General features: G+C 46.9%; 1 long non-coding RNA gene across 2 annotated transcripts; it reads left to right on the top strand.

Annotated features, from left to right (window-relative positions):
• The first annotated feature begins 8,233 nt into the window (after nt 1-8,233).
• LOC143821012 (uncharacterized) lies at nt 8,234-19,420 on the top strand. Of its 2 annotated transcripts, none has more exons than XR_013225632.1 (4): nt 8,234-8,372; nt 12,250-12,322; nt 17,882-17,979; nt 19,252-19,420. It is a non-coding gene; the product is annotated as an uncharacterized LOC143821012 (long non-coding RNA). The 2 variants fall into 2 exon arrangements; XR_013225633.1 differs by having other exon boundaries at nt 8,266-8,372; nt 12,253-12,322.
• Nucleotides 19,421-20,648: the final 1,228 nt, after the last annotated feature.

The raw sequence follows: 20,648 nt of genomic DNA, 5'->3' as shown, positions 1-20,648 counted from the left end.
CCTTCAGCCTAGTCTAGCCAACTCCTCAAAGTTGCTGCAAAAATAAATACGAAATGTAGAGTGCCAGAAGCCCTGGGAGGTACCATAGTAATGATTAATGGCATCCCACAGAGTTTGTGTCACTGAAGATGAACGTGTTCCTTTTTACAATTCTATGTCAGCCAAACTGTCCGGAAAGCTCTCAGGTGAGTGATTTATTTTGGAGTTCTGCTCAGCATGCAATGTGTTTTGTGTCTCTGGGTGGGGTTGAAAGGGATGGGGAGGGGATGCGGTACACTCAGCACTGTTTAATGTTGACTTGTACATATTTGCCGAAATGGTAACGTAGCACTTGGCTGGTAGAATGGTAGCTCTAAAAGTACATTGATAGCAGCACACACGGCTCATGAAATTTCATAGGAGGCTGCTATGCTTCAGTGTCCCAGCACTTTGTTGATATGTGTTTTCCATGTGGAGCAGATACAAACCTATGAGGGATCAACCTTATCTCTGGGCCTTATCAATACCTGGATTGGAGTCCACCTGGAAATTCTTTAGAGCCCACTCCAAAGTCTTTGAAAGAAGGATGTATCCAATGAATTCTGCGCATGATCTGATCTCTTGGGGAGTCACTGCTGTCCTTGCAAACAGTTAGTGCCGCTAAAAGTCTTCCTGTGATGAGTTGCGCTACGGAATCAACCCTCTCTACGCAAGCCTTCCCCACCAGGCCCCCTTCCGTCGTCTTGAAGCTCAGTGGCTGGAAGAAGACCCTTTGTTAGCAAGATAATTGGATGGATTCTCCCGGCTGTGACCCCCGCCCAGGTCAAAACACACAGTAATGCTTTCTGCTTTCCATACCAACGGCACGGTCTTAACAATAGCTGTCGGAAATGTATATAAACTACAAGCCAGCAGGTACGCTTTTAACAACAGGCTCATAAATTGAACACTGAACTGGAAATTGTGCAGCTGGGTACAGTAACTGTCACCCATAACAGCGATGGCTCTGGAAAGCCATTAAGAAAAGCAATCATAGAAATACATGTACTAGAAAGTGTTTAAAGGTCTCTTTGCATTCTGGGGCTTTGGGCGTGAACACGGAATCCTGAGATTTCTCTCGTGCAGCTGTTTAGCACACAGAAAGGACCAAGGATGGGTAGAAGGCAAAGATGGCTGGTTTTCAAAACTCGTTTTTGTCAAGGGAAATTTATGCTTAAACACCCCACCCCCCCAAAAAAAAGATTTTGTTCCTTATTTGTAAATATGTAATCTTGATTTATTTAAACAATAAAAGCTTAGAAACAGTCTGGAATGAATTTTGCTGCTGCAGGATTTGTCTGACCAGAGCCCCAACCGAGAAGGGCTCCCTTCTGTTATAGGACATTTTGTACATTTTGGGGTCCTCTGGCTCACATAAAACTCTATTGATGTTCATTCATGGGTATTAGAGACAAAAGGTATTCTGGGAGTGAGGAAAATCTACTCTCCGACCATACCTGTGTAGGCCAGTGGGTGGATTAAAAAACACATTCAGGGATAATGAATCTTTGATGCGATCTTGAGAATGTGCACTTGAAGAAAGGCGAGTTGTTTCTGTGTTATGTACCAGTGAAATGTGATGTCTTCGTGTGCATCTGTCTCCGGTATCTTTAATGTCAACGCTCTTATTGATTACTCAGTTGCCCTAGAATCTCTTATGCTTGCTTGCAGGAATAGATAACTTCTTCCAGTACTTTTTCAACTCTCTCTTCCTAATAGTGGGACCTGATAGAGACTGGACTTGTGCTTCGTCATGCTCAAGAGTTTTGGAATAAATTCTTCAGGTCCAAATTCCATGATTCAGAAATGTATGTATGTTCACGATGCTCAAACACCCACTGGTTTTGCTAATATCCTGCTCCTCATTCTTGAGTCGGGAACCTGTTGCTCAAAGAGCAATTCAGAGGCATCTAATTTGCACAATGACACTGGTTTCTTAAAGAATTTGGATAGCTTTCTCAAAGCAGTTTCTCCCCTGCCTCTGATGCTGTTTCCAATTTTAATGATCCATAATAAAGAGAAATACAATCGAGATTTCTAGGTTGAGGCTTACTACTTGGGTGTCTCTGTGTGCTTTCAGTTTGCCCTAGAACCGAACTAATCTTAGGAACAGTTCTTGCCTTCACTTGTCGAATAAGTGCTATTGACTACAAATACAAAAGAAGAAGCACCTAATACAATCTAATCGAACTCGGTCTTAAAAAAACGGTTCTTCTATGTGACCAGGGTGATTGTGTGCTTTACACGGGTCAGCTGGTTTAGTGACCTAAACAATCAAGACCCTGGGGAAGCTGCCTCTCAAAGACATCTCAAAGACTACTTTTGGCACACCCGGGAGTTAAAAGATGGAGACCGGGTGGGGTTTTGGACAGCAGATCTACATGGTCGTCAAACTTTCCCTTGATTTCAAGAATTTGCTGTGTATGTGTGTGCGTCGGGGGGGGGGAGGGAGACCCACTGGTTGAAGAATGAAAGTCACAAGTCCCCTTGGACATGGATCCAGTTGGGACATATTTGCTAATTTTAATCGCCTGTTTTTATTCCCCTAGCAAGAGACTCAAAAAGGCCTATCACATTGATCTCCCCTCCTCCCCTCTGTCCTCTCAACAACAGCCTTGTATATAACACCTCTCCATTCCCTCCATTGAAGCAGTTGGTGCAAGGTAAAGCCACCTGTCAACTGCGAACGTATTGAATGCGCATTACAGTAACTATTCAAGCTCACGCCTAGTTTCCCGTTCTGCCAAACTATCCTGAACACCCACCCAAGCTTGCAATACCGTTGCAATCAGATTGTCTCATCTTGAGTACTTGAGTGTTTTGGCCGAGTTCAATGGAGCTCATTCACAAATCACCATGCGTGGAATTGCAGCCTTGGAATATTCCCCGAGTTACCCACAGAGGGGTTTTCTGGAGCGACATCCCTTCTTTGCAGTCTACCGAGGGCAGAAATGATAGCTTTATCATTCATGGATTGTTGAGTAGCATTCAGCTGACCCCGGTGGGTCTATTGTTTGCCTGTGCAGATGAAGAACAGACAGCATGAGTTTGTTGTGACAAGCTGTGAGTTTTCTTCTCGTGTTGCTTTCGGGTTTTTTTAATGTTGCGTGTGCGCGCGTGTTATTTTGACTCTGTCCTTGGTGATATTTATATTACGTTCCTATTATGCTCAGCTTGAAAACAACCGCCACCACCAGAAAGCATGCCTCAAATCAAGGGAAGTAAACAGTCGGTTGATATTTGTTTGGGTTCAGTTTGGAGGCATATGGTAACGGGATTACCGCCGAGCGCCCCAGCTGCCCGGCCAGATAGTCGAGAGACAAATGGCTTTTGAGAAAGTTAGGAGGAGCGTGAAGCTGCCTGCACCTCCGCTGCAAGGATCTTGACTGTCTGATATCGTCTTTGGCCAACAAGATTCTGAAAGCTTCTGGATCACATCCGGCAGTGCAGAAACGAACCTTTTGCCATGGGCTTCACAGGGATACTCTGACTAGTACCCTCTCCCATTCCCCAAACAACTTAGGAAATGGGTTCTATCCTTTTTTTTTTTTAACAAAGGAAATGCATACAGTGAAGACAATTACCAGCCAGGTATCCAAGGGCAAAAGCCATCCCTCTACCTTTTTTTCTTCAAGTGTTTTTTAATGGACCAGACTGGAACCTACTTCCCTTCTAGACTAGTCAACTTCATATCCTCCATGGGGAAGTGAGCGGGAACAGATCCTTTTGGGGAATTACTGGAAGAATTAAGAGAGTCTCATCACCCCCATCCCCCTTGCCCCACAACGAGGCTCTTTCTTTCTCCATTTACAAACAGAGTGATTCAGCCACTCATACCAGGTGCAGCCTAGTGCTCTATTAGAGCTAAAGGGGAGATCACCCTTGCTCTCCTTCAGTATCATAGTATAATCTATATCAGGGGGGAAAAAACAAAGTGTCCTGTAGTAAATTAAAGAGTAACAGAATACTGGCAGGGGAGGAGCCTTCATGAGTCACTACTCACTTCTTCAGAACACTTGCTGCTTTTCTACTGCTACAGACGGACTAACATGGCTACCCATCTGGTAGAATTGATACGTCACCTCAGGAGTGAGTGAGCCACACCCTCGGCTACTTTAGCAGTGGATTGCCAGGCCTCGCAGAACCTAAAGTAATCAAATGGGCCAATGTGTGTGATTAGGCTGGCTGCAGCACCCTGGTCTTCCGTGTGCCTGAGAGTGGCTATGTTGGTCTGCAATAGAAGAGCAAAATTGGAGTCCAGGAATAACTTGGAGCCCAGAATCTGGCAACAGAAGCTTTCGAGAGTCAAATCTCTCTTTGCACGTGTTTCTGTGTACATTTATCCATTCATCCATCCAATCGCCCACCCAGCCACCTACCTAGCCACCCAGCCAAAAATCCATCCACCTGTCCATTCATCCAGTCCATGCACCCATCCATCCACTCACCCATCCATGCACCCAATCATCCATCTGTCCACCCATCTGTCCATTCACCTACTCAATCTTCCATCCATCTGTCCATCTACCCATCCATTCATCTACCAACCTGCCTGTCCATCCATCCATCCATCCATCCATCCATCCATCCATCCATCATCATCCTGGTGACTTTCTGATGCTCATGGCAAATGAGCCACCTGGGTTAGTTGCCATCTGCAGGTTCTGTGTTTTGTGTGCTGCTTGAATTTCCTGCATGGCAGTTTAAAGAGCCATGCAAATCGCTGGAGCCTGTGCATGGTGAATAGGTCAGGGGACCCATTAGCTAAGATTAGGGAGCACCTGTCATGATCACACAGTCATATAAAAGCAAACACAGAGCCATTGTGGAGAGAGTGGCTGTGCACACCAGCGCATATAACCCAGATAAAAGGCAATACCCAGACAAAGAAATTCAAAAGGACATTGCTGAACTCTGCTTAATTCACAAGTTCAGAATGGATCCCCCAAGGGCTGAATAGGGACACAGGATTCTTGTCTCACAACAGATGCTAATCTTCCACCCCCAAGCATTTCCCCTCTGCTCTAATCAAGCTGCTTACAACAGGCAGGATACCTTGGCATCTTTTGCATGCGTGCTTTACAGCGTCCCTCCCACCTTCTGAATAGGATAAAAGGACTCCGGCCTACATTTGCACGCTCCTGCATCTGTTGAAGGCAGCTTTGACTTTCAAAAGCAGATAACCTGAAACTCTTCTTGGTCTCTAAGGAGCTCTTGGACTCAAATCTAACTATTCCACCGCAGGCCAACACGGCTGTCTTTTGGAACGAGGAAGAAAAAATCTGCCGCATCAACACAACCCTTTCCCCGTTAGCTTAGAAAGCCCCGATTGAAGGAAGGCTCCCTCCCAGTTCTGCACAGCGCATTTGCTTTCTCCCTGCCCCGACAGCGATCTGCGCTGTGACTTGAGCATAATGCGCTCTCCCAAGAGAGATGAATTTCCTCATTATTGAAATGTAGGCCTGTAACAGCTTTTGCCCCCGGTGCTGCCAATCTGGAGTTTATCTCGGCAGTAAATGGCCTAAGCCTTCCAGTGAAATTAGACCCTGCATTCTAAATAAAGTTGACCAGATGTCTTCAGTTTGGCCAGACTGTCCTCGGCGTTTGGAGAGGGAAGACCCGGGCACCAGCCTCCTCGGCCTGCCTGTGTGGCTGCGTGCAGATGGCCCTGCTTCGAAATCCGTGCCTTCCCCAACTCCGCACGCAAGGCTCGATTCAGCAGAAGGCTAGTTTTAAAGACAAAGCATCTTCCAAGCTGTGCTTGAAGGCTGGCGGGGGGGGGGGGGGGGTTGGAGGGAGAGAATGAAAGAAAAGCCCTCCCTTCTAGGGCCCCTTTGGGTAACAATGAAAATCCTTCAGTGATCCAGCGGCGAGAGTCTTTACAAAGTCGATACATGACTCCCACCTCCAGCTGCTGCTTCGGTGCAAAACAAGAGCAGTGAAGATTTGGCTACTTTCATCTGCCTCCTTTCAAACAACGTGAAGGCCAGGCCCCCTTTGCCGGCCACAGTTCTGGTCCACCGTTGGTGTCGCGTCCTGCGGGAGGGAGACACACAACTTGTCCGGAAGGCAAGCATCCCTTGGAATTGTATGGGGTGGGAGCGCACTGCCTGTTTCCTTGCGCTGGGCATAGGCGCCGCTTTTCCCCATGGGACATGGGAGGTGCCTTGGAGGAGGCACTGTTTGCTGCGGGGTACACGTTCATCCCGCTGTGGTCCTGGCAGGGTTTGGATGGGCTTCGGAAACCCGCAAAACCTGTTGGGCAGCATGAATGTCACAGGAAACAATACTTTTAGGTATACGTTTTTATTTATTGGCGTACATATTTATTGAAATGTTGACCCTCCACACTTTTCCATCCCTGCGGTAAAGGGGAGGAGCTGCGGCTCACAGCAGAACTTCTGCTTTGCATGCCGAAAGCCCCAGGTTAGGCCCCCAGCATCTCCGGCTAGAAGGATCAGTTAGCAGGGGATAGGAAGGACCTGACCCTGAGCCACTGGAGAGCTGGTGCCAGCCTCAGTAGACAAAAGACCAGGCTTTCTCAACGAAGGCTTTGTGAAACCCTATCATGTCTTTACAGTTCTAGAAGGGTTTCCCGAATGGGTGAGAATTAATTAACTTTTAATATACGTTTTTAAATGGTTAAAAACCCCCAATTTAAATGGTTAAGAGCCTCTTGTGGCGCAGAGTGGTAAGGCAGCAGACATGCAGTCTGAAAGCTCTGCCCATGAGGCTGGGAGTTCAATCAGCCTTCCATCCTTCCGAGGTCGGTAAAATGAGTACCCAGCTTGCTTGTAAACGGTAATGACTGGGGAAGTCACGGGCAAACCACCCCGTATTGAGTCTGCCATGAAAACGCTAGAGGGCGTCACCCCAAGGGTCAGACATGACTTGGTGCTTGCACAGGGGATAACTTTACCTTTACCTTTAAATGGTTAACATTTATCAGGTGATTTGACCATGTAGGATCATGTTGATCCACCCCTCTCCCTTCCAAAATGGGATGGGGGGCGTGTCCACAGCTCTGCTTCCCAACCAATCCTGCATGATGGTGCCACTTCTGGAGTTTCTCGAAGCCCGAAGAACGTTTCAGGGGCTTCTCGATGGTAAAAAACTTGAGCAAGTCTGCAGTAGATCAAAGGCCCGACTCAGTATGAGACAGCTTCATGTTCTCATGTGTAAAGAGCATCCTGATGCTTCTCTCCCCATGAACAGCAACATGGGTCTACTGTAAATATAACGGAGGAAGGAATTTCGTTGGGTGACTTTGCTGATGCTTGGCACCTCATTTAAACTGGGGATGCTTTGTGGACAACTTCAGAATGCTGACACAACTCCTGTCTCTGCCATGGTTTGCAAACAACTGGGCATGCAACCACATGGCATGAATGTGGCCCAGTTTGAACAGGATGCTGATCGCATGCCAAACAGTGCAGAGAGGTTCTTCTGTCCCTCAAGGGCTGTGTTTGCATCAGGTCAGAGGGGCTTCCTGCCTCCTTTATGCAAGCAATCCTAAACAAAATTACCCCCTTCCAAATCCATGGAGAACAATGGGCTTAGAAAAGCAAGGTGCTTACAAGGGTGATGAGAAGCAGAGGTGTTTTGTCATTGCCTTCTTCTGCAGAGACTTCCTTGGTGGTCTCTCATCCAAGCCTTATGGATGCTCAAGGAAGGTGCTTTCAAGGCCGATGAGGTCCTTTGCTGTTGCCTTGCTCTGCAGAGACTTCCTTGGTGGTCTCTCATCCCAGCTTTATGGCCGCTCAAACAAGGTGTTTTCAAAGCCGATGAGAAGCAGAGGTCCTTTGCCATTGCCTTGCTCTGCAGAGACTTCCTTGGTGGTCTCCCTTCGTAGGATTGACCTTGGCTTTCAAGATCTGAGCATATCAGGCGACATCATTGACTGGTGCTAGAAGTCCAGATCTTGGGCCATAAGGCTATGTTGGTTACGAGACGTTTGCCCCTATGCATTTGAAGAAATAAAAACGGGGAAACAGAATGGAATGGCGCCAGTGAAATAAGCACCGCAGAAGCATACCGTGGAGCATCTTGAAAAGCTGCCTTTTTCAGAATCCGAAAGCCACCCCCACCCCCTTTTTTGTGTGTGGAAAGAGCTGAGCGCTGCATGACCCAAAAAGGGCCGGTAGAGCAGCAGAACATTATTAGTCACCCAGGTATTTACAGTGTTTTTCCTACTTCCTTTCTCCCATGGCCTTTGTGGTCAGCAGAACAGAATTCCTAGGAACTCCCACCTAAACACAAGTTTCCTGTTTATGCTCTTGGAGAGCTTTTATGTTTTCGCTCTCGAAAACCAATGGGCCAACGTTGCCACAGAACAATGCAAACACAGAAGGCAGGTGAGCTGAAAGCACTGCAGAAACCAATCCTCGTTATTTCCCTTTGGTCGAAAAGAGCCAAAAGCAAGGAGGAAGAGGAGGAGGCGGGGAAATATAAGAAATATAATTCTGATCAGCATGTTACATTTCCCCTTGGGGGTTCTGTGTTATCTCTGTGTGCTTGAGCGGCTATCCTCGGCAGGGTGTATGTGTGTGTGTGTGTGCTTGTCCTGTAGATATAGGGTCGGATCCAGACCCAATAGGTTGCTTCCACCAGTTCCCCTCTTCTGGCTGCAGATGCTGGCCATGTCTTTCCTGTCCCCCAGGGAGGAGCAGGGAGCTGGAGTGGAAGCATGGAGACAATTCCAAGCCGCCAGTGGCAATTTTAGCCTGGATTCAGCCCACAGCCTTCAGGTTTGGTGACTTTGCACAAGCAATGTTGATCCAGGGTCCGTGTGAAATTAAACTGGGGCCTTTTTCTGCCATCCCATCGTAACAGGCTTATGGCGCCCCGGTGGGGTGTTCGAGGCAAGAGACATTTAGAGGTGGTTTGTCTCTGCGTATTCCTTGGGGGTCTCCTGTCTAGCTTTTGAGATCTGATGTGCTTGTGCTGGCCTAGCCCCTCTGGGTCAGGATAAAGCCTATAATAACAGGTAGAACAGTGTGAGCCATTGCAAGTCAGAGCTCACGTCAGCACCAGCAAGGTGCAGTAGTCAAGAGCAGCAGCCTCTGATTTGGAGAATCAGGCTTGATTCCCCAATCCTCATAGAATCAGAGAGGTGGAAGGGACCTCCAGGGTCATCTAGTCCAACCCCCTGTAGAATGCAGAAAATCCACAACTACCTGCCACGGCTACCACAGTGACCCCAGTTCCCTGTCCAGATGATGCCTTGGACCCCCATCAGAGCTCTCTCAGCCCCACCTACCTCACAGGGTGTCGGTTGCGGGGAGAGGAAGGGAAGGCGATTGTATGCCGGAGATTTAGCTGAAATTTCTTTTGCTGCTCCTGCCTGAAGACTCCGACAGCTCTATCACCCCACAGCAATGGCTAAGGAAGAAAGAGCGAGGGCTGTGGGGGAGGAACCTCACCCCCGTGTCCCTGCAGGACCAGCGCATCAGGGATAATTTGGGGGCAGCGGGGGACCCATTTTGCTGGCACGGATCCCTTCCATCAAAATTATCCTTCTGGGTAGGAGGACTGGAGGGAGGAAAAGTTGGCAACTCTGCTAGCAGCCTTGGGTGTGCCTCTGGCCCAAATTTTATAGATTTGGCTGCTGAAGCACGGCTGCAGATTATTTTGTAATAAAAATACAGGTAAGAGAGCAACCTGCATACAGGACATTGAGAAGCAGGTGATGTCTGCTAGTCAGTTCTGCTTCCTGCCCATTATGTGCCACGCAGATGCTCATGAACCTATTACTGAGCTCGAATAAAATGCTTATTAAAGACAAAGCTTGAATAAGGCCACAAACTAAGGCTGGATGTCTTAAGGGAAGCTCCACCAGCTGTTAAAATCACGGGCATCTTGCCAGGGAGAAAAAAAACCCAATCTCACTCTCTTCAGGTTAGATGCCAAATTAAACATCTGCGTGCGCACAGTTAAGGCCAGCGCACCACCCGTAACTTGCTTTTTATGCTTGTCATCTGGGCTTGAAAACGGAGGGTCAGGATTACCTTTGCTTTCCTGGCTCAGCTCGCTTTGAGCTAGGTCCTCGGTATGATTTAAACGCAAGTTCTGTGTATTTAATTATTTCATAGCTGAGGTCATTTTCACGAGTCATCATCGACCCTGAATTTATGTCACTAATCAGGAAAGCATAATTATGCTTTTCTTGTGATTTCTGTACCAGAGGATGTACCCTTCGCAGAGCACTTATGGTTGCTGCCCTGCTTTTCAGCCAAACCTGCTCAAGCAATTAGTGCTCTATCTATCCATCTATCCATCTATCCATCTATCCATCTATCCATCTATCCATCCATCCATCCATCCATCCATCCATCCATCCATCCATCCATCCATATCTATATCTATATCTATATCTATATCTATATCTATATCTATATCTATATCTATTATATATATATATATATATATAAAGAGAGAGAGAGAGAGAGAGAATATCATTTCAAAAGGTACTCCAGGAGTCTCGGTCCATAGAATCATGGAATCATAGAGTTGGAAGGGACCTCCAGAGTCATCTAGTCCAATTCCCTGCAGAATGCTGGCAGGGGCTCATGGGAATTGTAGTCCATGAACATCTGGGGGCCACAGTTTGCCCACTCCTGTTCTGGATGATATGTTCTCATGTTTTCCCCTCATTCTAAACCAACGACCAGTCAATTGGCAGAGAAAACAACGGGGTTGGGCTAAAGCCTAGGACAGTTTTCAGGGAGTCACTTGGGGGACTGACCATTCTTTGTGAGCATGCTGTCTACATCTGAGACACCAGCTGGCTGGATGGGTAGTCAAACTGCGGCCCTCCAGATGTCCATGGACTACAGTTCCCATGAGCCCCTGCCAGCTCGCAGGGGCTCATGGGAATCGTAGTCCATGGAGATCTGGAGGGCCGCAGTTTGACTACCCATCCAGCCAGCTTGGTGTGGTGGTGAAAAGCAGCAGCCTCTAATCTGGAGAACCTTGGTCTAGTCACTGTTCTCTCCGAGTTCTCTCAGCCTCGCCTCCCTCACTAGGTGTCTGCTGCGGAGAGACGAAGGATAAGCATTGGTAAGCTGCTTTGAGACTCTTTTGGGTAGTAAAAAGTGGGTTAATAAAAAACAGCTCCTCTTACGCAGATGGCTCAGAACTGTGGATGACAGATACATCTTTGATATGCATCTGTGCTATGGCTGTATTGGTAGAAACGTATATTGTTTGCTGAATAGGTAGCCAATCCAGAAAGAAATCCATTAAGACAATTTGGTGTCAATTTCCCCACACTAGTAGGTTTTTGAAAAGTCTAATTTGCAATAATTTCTTTAAAAAAAAACAAAAACCCTGCAGCTGTCAAGGACCTCAAACAACATATGGAGGGAACCCTCAAAGGTCTTAGAAATTCTTGCCCCAGCTGCCTCAAATGGGCTCATCCTGAAAGTCCTTCCACCTTAGAGACAAAGGAAAGGTGTGGCCTTTCACATGTGAGGCTGGCACTTAAGGAAAAGATGAAACCCAAGGGAGACCTTGTTTGTTGTGTCGTATCAGGTTGCCAAGCAGATGTCCTTTGTGTGTGTGTGTGTGTGTGTGTGTGTGTGTGTGTGTGTGTGTGTGTGGAGGGGGGGGGAACAGATGGTGCAGCAGCTGGGGGGAAGATTTGTGTGATTCCCTCCTCCCCCTGGGAGAGCAAAGGCCCTGCCCACCTTGGTCCCACGCAGGTGCTCAGGATGGTGGGGAGAGCCTCCTTCTCCTTCCTGCTAGGAGCATCTTCCGGCCGGAGGGGCATTTCCGTCTCTCATCGCCTTTCAGTCCCAATGCGAAAAAAGACACACAAAAAGTCTTACCGCAGACCTGTCGCCCTGCTAGGGAGTCAACCAAATCCCGCTGATGAATAAACGAAGGACTAGGAAGGCCGTAAGATTGTCAGCTGTGAAATATTGCTGATCGATATCCAGCATTAGCTAAGAGAATAATAATGTTGACGGCTGACATCTCCAAGGCTACTTTTGGCACACCCGGGAGTTAAAAGATGGAGGCCGGGTGGGGTTTTGGACAGCAGATCTACACAGTCGTCAAACATTCCCTTGATTTCAAGAATTTGCTGCGTATGTGTGTGCATTGGGGTGGGGGACGGGGAGAGACCCTCTGGCTGAAGAATGAAAGTCACAAGTCCCCTTGGACATGGATCCAGTTGAGGCTTATTTATCTTATTTTGCTGATTTTAATTGCCTGTTTTTATTCCCCCAGCAGGAGACTCAAAAAGGCCTATCACATTGATCTCCCCTTATCCACTCCGTCCTCTTAACAACAGCCCTGTGAGGTAGGTCAGGCGGACAGAGCACAGTGGCCACTTGGCTTCTGTGGCAGAGCAGGGAGCCAAACCTTGTTTCCCCAGGTCCAACACTCTAGCTGTGACACTGCATCCGCTGTGCTTGGAACCCAGGGCTGACTCAAAGTGTCTCCCAAGTACTATGCTGAGTAGCCCGTAACTATTTTGGGGAGAGATTCTTTTGACTAGGGCTCTTCCAAATTTCAGCCCTGCTCAGCACACATGGCTTCTGTTTGTCCGGGTCCTGTGATCCCCGACAGAGCCCTTCTAGGTGACCAAAGTGGATGCATCCTTCCTTTCTCACCTGCAGACAAAAACAGTGACTGGATCCCACCACCTGGTTGGAATCTGCAAGTGACATCTTGTTGTTGTTGTTGTTGTTGTTGTTATGTGAGAAGTCGTGATTGACCCATTGCGACCCCACGGACAATGATCCTCCAGGTCTTCCTGTCCTCTACCATTCCCCGGAGTCCATTTAAGTTCGCACCGACTGCTTCAGTGACTCCATCCAGCCATCTCATTCTCTGTCGTCCCCTTCTTCTTTTGCCCTCAATTACTCCCAGCATTAGGCTCTTCTCCAGGGAGTCCTTCCTTCTCATGAGGTGGCCAAAGTATTTGAGTTTCATCTTCAGGATCTGGCCTTCTAAGGAGCAGTCAGGGCTGATCTCCTCTAGGACTGACCGGTTTGTTCGCCTTGCAGTCCAAGGGACTTGCAAGAGTCTTCTCCAGCACCAGAGTGATATCTAGCATAATACAAATGTATTTTGATGAATGAGTTGTAATGATTTTTGCCTTTTGCTTACTTGGGATACCCTCCTTCCTTCCCTGTGGACTCACAACCATGGTGGGCATAGACACGTAATTTCCTTGAAACGGTGCCCTTGAAGGGGAGCTTGCACAAGAGCTGCAGGAGACAATGGGACTGACGTTCCAAACAGCCCATCGACCACCCTCAGGAGTCACCTGACTATTGTAACCTAGTCGTTATTTAAAGGGTGCAGAAATGTATTTTAAACGGTCCCACACTTGTAATTTGGTTTGTTTTACTTTCCACTTTGTGATCCCTTATGAAGAAGAAGAAGAAGAAGAAGAAGAAGAAGAAGAAGAAGAAGAAGAAGAAGAAGAAGAAGAAGAAGAAGAAGAAGAATGAAAGTCACAAGTCACCTTGGACATGGATCCAGTTGGGTCTTATATGCCGCTTTTCTCTACCTGAAGGAGGCTCAAAGCGGCTTACAGTTGCCTTCACTTTCCTCTCCCCACAACAGACATCCTGTGAGGTGGGTGAGGCTGAGAGAGCCCTGATATCACTGCTCGGTCAGAACAGTTTTATCAATGCCGTGGCAAGCCCAAGATCACCCAGCTGGCTGCGTGTGGGGGAGTGCAGAATCGAACTTGGAAGGCATCCTATACATTGATGTCCAAATCAATTTAAACGCATCTCTCAATAAATCATACAGAATACCAATAAATAGTCCTAAATGAAGAAATTCATGCAGCAGTGGCCTGAATCAGGTGTTTGCTGGAGCCCTTGCAGGTCTGGATGTTTGGTTTTTATCTCTTTTTATTATCTTGTACATACAGGCTAAGAGAGAACCAAATTCTGTGTGTTTTCTCTGAAGGAAGTGAGATATTTACCCATATCGTCCTTTGGCTGCAGCAAATCTCGTCGCATTTCAGAGTGTTTCGATCTCTTTGCAGCAACGTTGCAAGCATTAATAAAATCCTCCCGGCTCCATTTTTGTGTTTGCAATGGAAGAACGGGAAATGGGCGCTGAGTATCCTGGATTCAAATAGGACTCTGTGTTTTATTTATTTTAATCGGCCCTGGCAGGGACGGATGTTGTTGGGCAAAGTCACATGCCACAGGTTGACAGATTCATGTCTACTTCCACTAAGGATTGATTTACATGGAAAAAATATTAGGCTCTGGTCGTTTAAACAGTTCGCCGAATGGTGGGTTGATTTAAAGCTCTGTGCAGTGAGGCTGTCGTCTGTGGTGAGGGCCATTCCTTTACCGCCGCAGACCAAAACTGAGGAGTTTTTTTCATCCCTGTAGGATGAACCAGAAAGCAAACGTCTTGAGTTTTTTCACCCCTGTAGGGTAAACCACAAAGCACTGCGGCTGGGTCCACTGGATCCATAGGGCAACCAGCTCTGGTTTATTTATTTAGATGCGTATACTCCACTTTCGAAATTAAAAGACGCTTGCTCCTGGGGAGGAAAGCTATGGCAAATCTAGACAGCATCCTAAAAAGCAGAGACATCACCCTGCCAACAAAAGTGCGTTTAGTCAAGGCTATGGTCTTCCCAGTTGCAATGTATGGCTGCGAAAGTTGGACCATAAGGAAGGCCAAGCGTCAAAGAATTGAGGCTTTTGAACTCTGGTGCTGGAGAAGGCTCTTGCGAGTCCCTTGGACTGCAAGGCGAACAAACCGGTCAGTCCTAGAGGAGATCAGCCCTGACTGCTCCTTAGAAGGCCAGATCCTGAAGATGAAACTCAAATACTTTGGCCACCTCATGAGAAGGAAGGACTCCTTGGAGAAGAGCCTAATGCTGGGAGTGATCGAGGGCAAAAGAAGAAGGGGACGACAGAGAATGAGGTGGATGGATGGAGTCACTGAAGCAGTAGGTGCAAACTTAAAAGGACTCCAGGGAATGGTAGAGGACAGGAAGGCCTGGAGGATCATTGTCCATGGGGTCGCAATGGGTCGGACACGACTTCGCACATAACAACAATAACAACAACTCCACTTTCCTTCCTGGTGGGGACATCCTTTTACTCTCCTCTAGAATGACTTCACAACATCAACCTTGCAAGGTAGGTTTGGCTGAGAGAGTGTGACCGGCCCCAGGTCACCCAGCAAGCGTCCATCGCACAATGGGAATTTGAACCTGGATCTCCCACAACCTTAGCTCTAAGCACTACACTGTTTCTCTATATACTAATGGAGTTTTAACTAAGAGGCTTTTATAATATGCTGCCTACCTTGTGTTTTATCTTTTATAGTTTATTTAATCATTTTAAGATCTGTTTGGTTATGTAACCCCGTGGCCTATTTTATTATTTTGTTGAAATTTTAAACCCTATTTTTATATGTCTTATACATGTTTTATGCCAATAAAAGGTGACTGACTGACTGAATGACCATATACTAATCAGCAGCTGCATGGTACATTTCATGTTTACGTGAACCTTTGCAGATCAGGCCCTATAGACAGTATACCTGCCTACAGCAGGGGTGGCCAAACGGTGGCTCTCCAGATGTCCACGGACTACACTTTGCTCAGCAATAGCTCAGAGGTGCAATAAAGCAGCAGGGGCTCCTGTGAATTGTAGTCCATGAACATCTGGAGAGCCCTGTTTGGCCACCCCTGCTCTTCAGCCTCATCACTAAAAGACTACAAATTAGCACATCAGTGCTCACCTCCGTCATTTGCACTCTGTCAACAACACATGAAATGCCTGAAACACCCTCCAGCACTCTATGGCAGCTTAGAGTTAAGATTGTATTGCATGTTCACCTCACCCCAGTGGAACACGTTTCAAGGAAGGAAGGCCTGGCGTCAGCTGCAAGGCATCAGTGGCCCAATGAGCCGGAGATTGATAATAATGAACACGAATGTGCGATCCAACCCTCTGTCTTCTAGAAAGAATTACAACTCTGGGTGGTCAGTTTTCTCCTGTATATGATTAGCTTTATTGCACCTCTGAGCGATTGCTGCGCAAACCTGGTTGACTAGGAACATGGAACGCTGGCCAAGATTGACAAAGGAGCCATTCTGTTATGGCTGCCACGAGCTGCTATGAGCCTGCTCCAATGAAAATGCTCCCTTCCCCCCTTCCTTGAGTGTGCATGGTCTCCTAAATCTCTTGGTGAACTCAAAGCTCTCGGCAAAAAAGGAAAAGGAAAAGAACAACCCGGGGCAGAGTTATGATCCCCAGTGGGAATAAGGTAATACTGTGGTTTAGCTGAGTTTTCTTTAAGAATCCCAAACCTGGTGAAAATCAGGGGACAGGGACAGGCCAAACTCTAAACTTATGTAATTTGAGAAGCGTCACTTGCAAGGTTTTTTAGTGGTTGTATTTTTTTACATGCACACCGTCACCGAAGGGGGGGGGGGAGTAGACCACATACACAAGGGGTGGAAGTTGCTCACACAAACAACTTGTTTGATGAGAAGCCATCTGTTGGGTCACTTAAACCTGAATTCAGTCTGCTTTGACGTAAACACTCTCCACTTTATAGGGACAAAATCTTCTGCACAAGTTATATACTTGGGAAGCCATGGCTGTGTCAGATGAAGGTTGCTTGCACCCGAAAGCTCACGCCTTGAATATATCCTTGTTGGTCGTAAAGGTGCTACTGGACTCTGATTTTATTGATTTTATATGATTTGAGGTAATTTATAATTGTTGTGAGTCACTCTGAGATCTCTGGGGAAGGACGGCATGCAAGGGAGGGAGGGAGGGAGGGAGGGAGGGAGGGAAGGAAGGAAGGAAGGAAGGAAGGAAGGAAGGAAGGAAGGAAGGAAGGAAGGAAGGAAGGAAGGAATTGTCAGGTCAGATATTTTGCTCTCCAGCATCACTGCTGTTTTGTCAGGATTGCTCCCACAGATATGTTGGCCTAGGTCATTAAGGATTTTGGATATCAGAACCAGCACCTAACCGGCCCCCAAAGACACAGAGGGCCAATTATCTTGGTGTCCCCACTGCAGTGGGAAAGCAGGAAGCTGAATGGTTTGGATCCAGCCAACTTCTCCCCTGGCGAAAAAGGGAGGAAGAGACAACCATGTGACCACCCAACCAGAGCTGGCAATCCCAATAACTGTCCCTCTGGCCCTAGATTTCTGTGCTCTTCAAACTGTCCCCTGTGGAAGAAACCCTGCACTCAGTTTCTCATGCTGGGATGAAGATGCCCTTTCCTTTTTTACTATCCATTTGGCCTCCTTTTTTGTAAACACCTCTCGTGGCACGAAGATCAAGAAGCCGGACCAGGCAGACCTCTGCTGGAAAGGGCTATTGTCTCCAACGGCTGGGGGCCCCGATGAAAAGGCAACCGAGACAGCTCCTGCTGGAAATTTGGCCGCGGACTTCACCATATCAAAGAAGGAACGGTCCCCCCTCCCCCACCTCAGCTATTTGATGCAAACAAACCCACTGCTTTTATATGTAGGATTTATTATCCTGGGCTTGTGAACCAGATGTCCCAAAATGTCCCCAGATGTCCATGAGATGCTTCCCAGGCTGTTCTCCCCCAGAAGCCAAAAAAGATTACTCCAAGGTGTGCAAATGTTTGAACTAAACGCTTGATTTGGATGCAGCTTCCCCTCCCCAACCCCCAAAATCCTGTTTTTATTTCTGTTTGGGCTGGGTGGGAATACAAGACTTCAGACGGAGGGTATGACATGGAGTTTTGCTCCTGCTGACTTTGGCAGAGGAACGTATCCTGCTTCTATGGATGACAAGCCTTGGCCCCCGCCGCGGCCAGCTGGTGGACCCTCGCAAGGGATTACCTTCCGTCAGAACAAATTGTTTTCTTTCTCACGCAGGAGCCAGCAGCAGACATCGACGGTGAAATGGGCCAAGGGAGCGGGGTTTCAAAATTCTAAAGAAGATGAGCCAGCCGGCTAGCAGACTGCAAAATGAGGTGTGTGTGTGTGTTAGTCCTTGACCAACCCCCCCCCCCCCCCCCGAATTTACTTCGATTGCAATTACATCAAAGAAAACAAATTCGTGTTCGGCAGCCATGTCATCTTCTCCTACCAGCTTTGTGGTGAACAATAGTGTTGTCTAGACACTGATGACCAAATTTAGGATCGTCAAGTACTTGGAATACTGTTTTTTAGCTTTAAAAAGGGCTGTTCTTGCAGCTGCATAGATAGAATTGGAAGATCTGTTTGAGGAGGAGGAAGAGAGTTAGGTTCTATAATCTGCTTTTCACTGCCCAAAGGAGTCTCAAAGTGGCCTACAATCACCTTCCTTTCCTCACAACAGACAAACTGTGAGGAAGGTGAGGCTAAGAGAACTTCTAACAGGACTGCTCAGTCGGAACAGCAATATCAGGGCTGTGACAAGCCCAAGGTCACCCAGCTGGCTGCATGTAGAGGAGCAGGGAATCAAACCTGGCTGGGAATCAAAGTTTGTTAGAATCTACATGAGTATTTAATAATCTTGGAAAATGGGTAAAAGTACCCTCCTTCTGTAAGAAGATCATCTCTCCAAACCACCACCACCATAGTTGCCCACCTGCTATGTTAAGTTACCACTTGATGAATCCGCATTAGCTTCCACCAATAATAAACAGGAGAGTTGACAATCCAAAGTTACCCAGTGATAAATGAATCCTGAATGTGTTCTAGCCCAGGGGTAGTCAACCTGTGGTCCTCCAGATGTTCATGAACTACAATTCCCATAAACCCCTGCCAGCAAACACTGGCAGGGGCTCATGGGAATTGTAGTCCACGAACATCTGGAGGACTACAGGTTGACTACCCCTCCATTTTTCCAACTCCAAACTCTTAGGCTGGTTTTCCGTGCTTTAACCTGACACATCTTTACTAGCTCCAGCTTCATCATAAAGCACATTTCAGTGGGGCTCAGACTCAGATTCATACACAGCTGGCTGCATGTGTGTGGAGGAGGAATGGGGAATCAAACTCGCCTCGCCAGATTAGACGTCGATGCTCCTAACCACTACGGCCAAGCTGGCTCTCACAGCTCACTCTCAAAGCATATCTGAGTGGGGCTCAAGCACAGATTTGGGGCCGGTCTTGTCCCAATGATTGCAGCTACGAAAATCACAAGAAGCTGCCTTACAATGAGCCAAGGCCATTGGCCCTACGAGGTCATAACACTGGCTGGCAGAAGAAGCTCTCCAACGCCCTTTGCATCACCTGTTCTTTTTCTCTTTATTGACCAGAGATGCCAGGGATGGAACCTTGAACCTTCTGGATGCAAAGCAAACTTTGCTGTATGGCAACATGGCTCTCCTTTGTTGGCTCACCAGGGAAACTCTATGGCTACATCTAAGAAGAAAGTGTATCTTTTCCTTTGTACCTTCCTGTTTCATGTTAGAGTTCCAAAATAAATACCCATTAAAGCCATTTGAGAGCATGATTTAAAATCAGAGTGATCTTGGATCAAAAAGGATCTGCACTTAACGTTATTGGTAGAACCTCATTATTTTGAAACTTCTGGCTTTCGTGCACATTTTCATGAGCTTTCCCTGCCAGGTTTCCTGCTTCTTCCTGAGCAATGGAGCCAGAATTTATACAGTGGCATAAAAGTCATTTAAAGTAAAAATGAGATTAATTTTTTAAGGTTACAGTCATTCCTTGAAATGGGATGGTTAATATTCTGCTGGAGGCTAAAACGTATTTGGACCTCTTTTTAACTTTAATGTAAACGATATTCGACCAAGCATTAATCCCAAAATAATATTACCTAGAGATATGTTAATAACAGTTTCTTGTAGCTCCCATGAATATTAAGGTCTGGCAATTCCCAGAGAAGCAAGGCTTTCTATGCAAATTACCTGTGAAACGTGGAAACAATATCACAAGCCCACTAATTTATTTATTTGGGAAATGCCGCCATGTACCATGATTGAGATGAAACGTCTCATTTCAAGAATATCTTTGGGGACCCTGGTAAATGACACGTAGCCCACAATCATGCGCTTAGCATCACAGAACCCCGTGCAGGATTAGCCCTGACAACTACAGAACTTGTTTTAACAGGGCAATAAATTTCCCTAAAAGGTGGAAAGAAAAAAATACCCAATATTAATCAGTTTCAGACAGATGGCTTGGACTGTGCTTAAAAAAAAAATTCATTCTGCTTTTCACTAGGGGAATTTGAACTATTATTTCTACAGTTCATGCATATGCACACTGTTGATAATAAAGCAGGGTTAGAAATCACAAAGAACAAAGCCCACGACGTTAAAACAAAAACTAGCCTGCTCTTAGCTTTGCAGCTGAAGGAGTACAGCTCTGGCTTCGTTCTCAGGAGGAAGAACTGTGGTTCAAGGGTAGAATATGTGCTTTAACCCTTATTAAAGCATCTCAGGTAGGAGGAATTTGGAAACACGTGGCTTCTCCTGGAACCTGGAAACCTATACCTCAGAATAATGAATGAATCAGATGTTGGTATAATGCCATTTCACACGTTCGGTGGCTGAGATGTCCATGGGTGAGTTTCTGCAGGTGGCAGCTGGATATCTCCTGGAATCACAATGGATCTCTGGGCCACAGGGATCAGTTCACCTGGAGAAAAAGGCTGCTTTGGAGGGCAGCCTCTTATTGCATTACATGC

This window comes from Paroedura picta, chromosome 11, assembly GCF_049243985.1.
Source record: "Paroedura picta isolate Pp20150507F chromosome 11, Ppicta_v3.0, whole genome shotgun sequence".
NCBI lineage: Eukaryota > Metazoa > Chordata > Lepidosauria > Squamata > Gekkonidae > Paroedura > Paroedura picta.
The sequence above is the reverse complement of the archived record's forward strand: the minus strand, read 5'-3'. Positions and strand labels throughout refer to the sequence as shown.